Source organism: Pelodiscus sinensis, chromosome 31 (genome assembly GCF_049634645.1).
Source record: "Pelodiscus sinensis isolate JC-2024 chromosome 31, ASM4963464v1, whole genome shotgun sequence".
NCBI classification, from domain to species: Eukaryota; Metazoa; Chordata; order Testudines; family Trionychidae; genus Pelodiscus; species Pelodiscus sinensis.
Genome location: NC_134741.1, coordinates 9,886,350 through 9,893,769, shown reverse-complemented (window position 1 = coordinate 9,893,769; position 7,420 = coordinate 9,886,350). Strand labels below are relative to the sequence as shown.

Here is a 7,420-nt window from a genome sequence, read left to right as displayed (position 1 = left end):
CACAAGAGCAAGGTTCTTTCCTTACCTAAACTAGCCTTTCACAGACCACTTTCTGTCCCCTTCAGGACATGGGTCCATTTTCCATTGCCCAGAGGGGACAAGAACAGAAACCAAACAGAACATCAAAGCAGCCAGACAGGGCCATGCCAATTGCCCAACTAGCCCAGGATCCTGTCTCACAACAGCAGCCAATTTCATTGCCCAGTGGGAATCCTCAGGACAGACAATTGTTAAGTGATCCCTCCTGTTGCCCATTCTCAGCTTCTAGAATACACCAGCTCAGGACACCTTCCCTGTCCATCCTGGTTAAATGCCATTGATTGACCTTTCCTGCATTACATTATCCAGTTCTGTTTTGGACCTTCTTGTAGATTTCACCTTCACAACATCCTGTGGCAAGGAGTTCCACTGGGTGCAAAAATGCTTCTTTTTAATTTATTTTTAATTTGGTTACTTACCAGTTTCATTCTGTCACCCATGATCTTGAGTCGGAGAAAAAAAATTCTTCTTGCTTTCTGCACCCGTGTCATTTTTACATGAAACTGTCCCATCACCCCTGAGTCTAGACTACATCTAGACTGTGCTCTCCCCAAGATCTCCTCCCGCAGAAGAGATGCAAATCTGCTGATACTTTTTGAGGAAGAGATTTTTCCGATTTTTGGCCCCGTGTAGCCCACCCGTGGGAAAACTGCTCATAGCCGGGGGAATTAGCTCTTCACTAAGCACGTGAGAGGCAGTGGGATCAATAGCCACATTCCTCAGTGTCTGTGGTGTTCTCCTTCCTTCTTCTCACAGGCAGAGTCGGGGGGCTCTGAGCACCCAGAGACCAGTCCCTCTTCCTCCCTGGTCTCTGAAAAACCCAGCGAGTGGAGCACGGAGCTGCTGGGCCTGGTGGAGTGTTGGGAGAGGGGCTAGTGCTCCCTTTGCGCACGAGAGGTAGGAGGATTCACTCCCATCTTCTCCTGCCTGCTCACTGGTGCTGAGGGGCTGGCCCCTTTCCTGCCACCCCAACTCTTATTCCCACAGTGCACTTTGTGCAGGGGCCCTTGGTCTTTGTGCCAAGGCATGTGGCTGGGAGCCAGGACTCAGGGCCCTTCCCCAAATATACAACCCCCACCCCACCCAAACCCTCTGTTCAGCTCTCACTGTTTGGCTGCCTCCAGCATAGGCTGAGCAGGTGACCTGCCCTACAGCTGGGAGAGCATCAGGCACCTGACCACAAGTCTGATCAGTCTGGGGACCAAGCTCCATTGGGCCTCAGACACCCAGCACAGGAGTAAAACTGCCTCTGGGGAACCTCAGCACAAGGAATGTAAAACCCACAGAGCACAAGGAGCTCACAGCAACCAGGCCAGCCCAGCAGGCCCCACTGAGATTTGACCTCAGCTTGCAGGATTCAGTGTCCTGAGTGCTGCCCCTTACACCATGAGACCTACATATACAGCTTCTGGTGGGGACCTGGGACACTCAGGTCTCAGGCTGGCCTCTGCTCTCCTGGCTTCCCACCAACAGCTTCATCTCTCAGGACTCTCTGGCTACGTCTACATGGCACATTGATTTTGGAATAAGCTGTTCTTGAATAGTGATTCCAAAATAGCTTATTTCGAAATAGCACGTCTACACTGCAGGGAAACCTCAGAATAGTCTGAGTCAGACTCCCCTAATGTAGACAAGCTACCTCGATTTAGAGCCCTGGGAGAAATAACTTAGAATGGCCCTAGGGAGGGGCCATTTTGAAAAGCGGAAGTGGCGCATCTCCACACGCATTATTCTGAAATAGCTAATTGGGAACAGGCGTTATTCCTCGTAGAGTGAGGTTTGCAGAAGTTGTAATAAGCCATCTATTACTTTAGATTATTTCACATTAACGGAATTGCTGCACAGACTTTGGCATTGTTATTCTAAATGGCCATTATTCCAAAATAACTTTTCTGTGTAGACAGAACCTGTGTCCTGCCCCAGCTCTGCTGCTTTCAGGACAAATTCCTTGTTAGGGTCCATCACAATCTGGGGTCAGTGAGGGTCCGTCCCACCTGAGATGTGTGGCCGCTCTCTGGGACAGCAAACACGGACACAAGGCAGGATTCTCTCATTCTAGGACCATTCATTGGTTTTTCACCTGTCAGAGCTACAGACTAACAGGGCCCCCCCCGAAGGGACCGACTATGTGGCCCCCAGACCTTTTGTTTGCTGGTGCCTAGATGCCAGGGGCCCAGACTCTGCAACACTCACAGGACCCACAGGAGGGGGCTGGTTTGATGCTTCACCCCACGGCCCAGCAACGAACCCCCCAGCTCCCCCTGTGAGCTGGGAGCCAGGTTTGCTGTGTGAATTCTGTGGGGCAGGTGACATCAGGCCTGGGCACTGGGATTAGTTACCAGTTTCCCTGGCTCTGCGGCATTGCTGAGCTCACAGCTGTGATGGCTGAGTGGTGAAGTTGTTGGATTAGAAATCCACTAGGGTTTCCCTGCGCAGGTTCAAATCCTTCTCACAGCAAGGCCTGTGTTTTAGCCACACTCCTTCCTTGGGCAACAAGCTACACAACCCCTCTGATACTCTCCTCACCCTCCCCATCCGGGGCCCATCCCCTCTGCTCCTTTCAGAGACTACGAGGTAGAAGGGCAGTGTCCAGAGAACAGGGTTTTCCAAAATTTGGTGCCATGTAGCAGCAGGTGGCAGGAGCCAACGTGGCTTGACAGCCTGTTCCATCCTAGTGCACTGACCTCCCAGCCTGCTGCTGCTCTGGGAGGGGGTGTCTGGCCGTGTGCATCGGGGCATTGTGATGCCACGCGTGATACCAACACAGGATGCTCTGCTGCAGCGTCCTCGCCCTGCCTCTGACCCCAGGAGCTACTGGCAGACGGGCACCGACCCTCCGTCCTCACCTTCTGCAACCAGCTGTTCCCAAGAGGGCAAGTTTGGGCAGAAGGTGATTCCAGGATTCTGTTTCTGCCCTTGTGGACAGAGAAACCGGGACAAAGCAGCAGCCCCAAAAGGCTCTTCCATACTCAGCTTACAGAGCAGAGGCCTGGAGTAGTTGCTCAGCAAGGCTGTGTCTACACTGCCCCCGCTTATGCAAAAAATATGCAGATAAGACAAAGCGTGCAATATCGCTGTGCTTCATTTCCATAATTAATGAGGCTCCGTTTTTGCAGAAGAGGCTTTTGTGCAAAAAGGAGCCATCTAGACAGCGCCTTTTCTTGCACAAACCCAGGAATATTCCACGCTTTGCCTCATTTGCATTTTTTTTTTTTTTTTTTTTTTTTTTTGCACAAGAAGGGAGGCACTGTAGACATAACCTATGGCTGATTATTTCCAGGAATAACGGAATTGTGCTAGAGGGTTTTTCTTGCGCAAGAAGGGAAATGTAGACAGCTCCTTCTTGAGCAAGAGCCTCTTCTGCAAAAATGGGGGCTCATTAGACATGCAAATGAGACTGGGCAATATTCCACACTTAGCCTTATTTGCATAGCTCTGGCACAAGATCGCGCCAGTGTAGACATAGCCTGTGTGTCCCTACATGGCTGGTTTGACCCCAGCAGGTATCCCTAGAGAGCTAGTTTGACTCCAGCTCTAAGTGGAGCTTCTTTTCCCTCCCCTGGCTGAGGCAGGACTTGACAGCTGCTGGGTGGAGCAGTAGGGCAGGCAAGGACCTTCCAGGGGGCACAGGCAGGCTCTCCACAGAGGAACCAAACAAGGGAGCAGCCACAGGGACTGTCAAAGCCTGGGACTGAACCAGGAACCATTAAATCTGCGCTCTGAGAATCACCTCACTGAGGGTATGTCTACACTACCCCGCTAGTTCGAACTAGCGGGGTAATGTAGGCATACCGCAATTGCAAATGAAGCCCGGGATTTGAATTTCCCGGGTTTCATTTGCATAAGCGGGGCGCCGCCATTTTTAAATCCCCGCTCGTTTGAACCCCGTGCAGCGCGGCTACACGGGGCACGAACTAGGTAGTTCGAACTAGGCTTCCTAGTTCGAACTATCGTTACTCCTCGTGGAAGCCTAGTTCAAACTAGGAAGCCTAGTTCGAACTACCTAGTTTGTGCCCCGTGTAGCCGCACTGCACGGGGTTTGAACGAGCGGGGATTTAAAAATGGCGGCGCCCCGCTTATGCAAATGAAGCCCGGGAAATTCAAATCCCGGGCTTCATTTGCAATTGCGGTATGCCTACACTACCCCGCTAGTTCGAACTAGCGGGGTAGTGTAGACATACCCTGAGCTACTTCAGTAAGTATGCAGTTTGTTTTGCCTGGTCCCATCACTTCTCTCTCAGGGGTGTGTCTACACGGGTGCGATCTTGTGCCAAAGCGGCCACTTTTGCGCAAAACCTTCCTGCCTGTCTACACTGGCGGGGAGTTCTTGCACAAGAACCCTGACGTTCTAATGTATGAAATCAGGGCTTTTTGCGCTAGAACTATGATGCTCCTGCTCAGGAATAAGCCCTCTTGCACAACTGTTCTTGTGCAAGAGGCCAGTGTAGACAGGCGACATGCATTCCTTGCACAAGAAAGTCCTATGGTGAAAATGGCCATCAGAGCTTTCTTGCACAAGAGAGCGTCTACACTGGCACGGATGCTCTTGTGCAAAGACACATGCCAGTGCAGACGCTCTCTTGTGCAACTACTTTAGCGCAAGAACATGACAGTGTAGACATAACCAGGGAGATATAAGGCTGTATTTTTCCACAGCCTTAAGTCACCTGACACACACAATTCAACCAGCAAGCCTGGGTCCCAGAACTCAGGTAGCATGTGGGGGTCTCATAGTTGAGCCATGGGGTTCAGCATCAAACCAGCCCCCACCTGTGGGTGGTGTAATTGTGCTGGAATCTGGTTACTCTTGTCCGTGGACAACGAGAAACAGTCTGGTGGGCCACACAGAGAACCCTGCTGGGATAAAGTACAGGCAACTGACGACTCTGTCTTGCTGCCTACAGCAAATCCTCCAGGTTCTGCACGGTACTGGGTGGAAGTGGTGTCACTTGTGCAGCAGCACAGAGTAGTTTAAACTCTGAAGCTAAATGAACACTTGGGAGAAAGAGGCTCCTTGTTACAAATTCAACGTTCAATACCACAAGGTTAGTAAGGACTGTGCTTGGTTCTTTGATTTGAGGCAAAGGGCTTGTTCTCACTGCCCAGGTGCTCCAGGAATGAGACTCTACGTGGCACTACATGGCATAGTGGAACCAGGCTAGAGATGCAGGGGGTAGGAGGGGCTGAGCGTGCATCTCTTGCTGCTGCCCCTGGTGCCTGCACATCTGGTCCCTGCCACTGCCGGCTCCGCCCCCTCCCGGTGCTAAAGGTGGAGGTCTGTGGGGGGGCTGGGCACGAGGGGGGGGGTCTATAGGTAGAAGAGGGCTGGGCACAGGGTATATCTGGAGGAGATCTCTGGCAGAGGGGAAACTGGGCATGGTGGTTGCTGGGTATCAGCTCTGCGGGGTAGGGGCCAGTGTGGTGGACTCACTAGCAGTGCAGGGATGGGGCAGGGATGTAGGTGGAAGGGGAGTGCATGGGTGGCTTGGGGATGGTGTTATCTAGGGGTTGGGTTGCAGGAGGCTTGGGGTAGGAGAGGCAGGAGGTTCCCTGTTCTTTTCATAAAGACAATGCTGAAACATTTTGTGTTTGACATAATATTTTATTTAAAAATGAAGCCAGGCCAACAAACCCCAATTGGGGTCAACCCTCCTCCCCATCTGGCCACAGCATCATAACACTCCTGTACCCGCTCCCCCCCTCCCCCCGCAGACTCCAAATCTGAGCCTATCATACACGGGAACCCCCTGTCCTGAGCCTCTTACATCCCCAAACTCCTGCATCCCCACAACCCACTCTGCTGCCACAACACCCCTGCACCATCCACACACTGAAAATCTGTGTCCTGAGCCCCTCCTACTGCCAGCCTCCCTGTCCTGAGCCCCTCATGCACCCCAGCCCAAACTCCTGCACCCTCACAACCACAAGCCTGTAGTTTGCTCAGTGCCCCAACCTGCCCCCCCCCCCCCACCAACCCCCACACTCTCCAGCCTGGAGCCTCCTCCCCAAGCCAGCATCCTCCTCTCTACTTGCTCCTGCACCTAAATTCCCTCTGGGTATGTCTACACTACTCTCCTAATTCGAACTAAGAGGGTAATGTAGGCATACCGCACTTGCAAATGAAGCCCGGGATTTGAATTTCCCGGGCTTCATTTGCATAAGCCGGGCGCCGTCATTTTTAAATCCCGGCTAGTTCGAACCCCATGCCGCGCGGCTACACGCGGCACGGAGGAGCTAGTTCGGATTAGGCTTCCTAATCCGAACTAGCTGTACTCCTCGTGGAATGAGGAGTACAGCTAGTTCGGATTAGGAAGCCTAATCCGAACTAGCTACTCCGTGCCGCGTGTAGCCGCGCGGCACGGGGTTCGAACTAGCCGGGATTTAAAAATGGGCGGCACCCGGTTTATGCAAATGAAGCCCAGGAAATTCAAATCCCCGGCTTCATTTGCAAGTGCGGTATGCCTACATTACCCCGCTAGTTCGAACTAGCGGGGTAGTGTAGACATACCCTCTCAGAGCTTGCACCTCTCACCCCTTCCTAGTGCTTTTTTGGTGATGGTCTGCCCTAGAATGGTGCACTGGTACCAATTTCCCCCCGGTGCGACTTTTTTGTTTCCCCCTTTCCCCCCTCTGTGGTATGTGGCTCTTCACACTCTATCCACAGCTATTTTGGCTCTTCGTCTCTAATGGGTTGGCCACCCTGCACTAACCCAAAAGAGCAGTGGATAGTAGTGCAAAGAGCCACACATCCCTCCACCAGAGCCAGGTCCTCCACTCTAATCCAATGCCCTCCCCCAGAGCCAGGTACCCCCCAGGCCTCTCCCATTCTAACCCAATGCCTGGGTCTTACTGGAGCTGCCACAGCCACGGCCTCACACTTCTCCCTCCAGGCACTGGGGCACGTGCACAAAGCAGGCATGCAGCTCTGAACGAGTCGCAACCCCGAGAGCCGCATTTCTGTGAGCAAAGAGCCGTATGTGGTTCAATAGCCACATATCAGCCACTCCTGTCCCAGACAGATGTGCACATCAGCACGGTAGCAGCAGCTGTTGTGGGAGTCTAGAAATCTCCTCCCGCAACTCCCCACATGCCAGGGACCAGCCAACCAAAGGGAGGGCTGCAGGGTCTTGAGTAGAACAGAGTGTTGGGGGAGGGGTCTGTATCTACTTGGGGAAACTCCTCAGTCCCGCATCCCAGGCACGTGCTGTGGCACAAAGACCAGTGGTCTCTGCACAACGTGTCTTGCAGGGATAAGAGCTGGGGCAGCAAGGAGGGGCAGCCCCTCAGCACCAGAGAGCATGCGAGAGAAGATGGGAGCAAATCCGGCTACCGCTCCCTTGAGATGGAGACACATTTCCGTGGGGGCAGAGCTAAGCTCCCA

At 53.0% G+C, this 7,420-nt stretch overlaps 1 non-coding gene across 1 annotated transcript; it reads left to right on the top strand.

The window, feature by feature from the left end:
- The first annotated feature begins 2,414 nt into the window (after positions 1–2,414).
- Positions 2,415–2,496, top strand: TRNAS-AGA (transfer RNA serine (anticodon AGA)). Its single transcript has one exon. It is a non-coding gene; the product is annotated as a tRNA-Ser (tRNA).
- Positions 2,497–7,420: the final 4,924 nt, after the last annotated feature.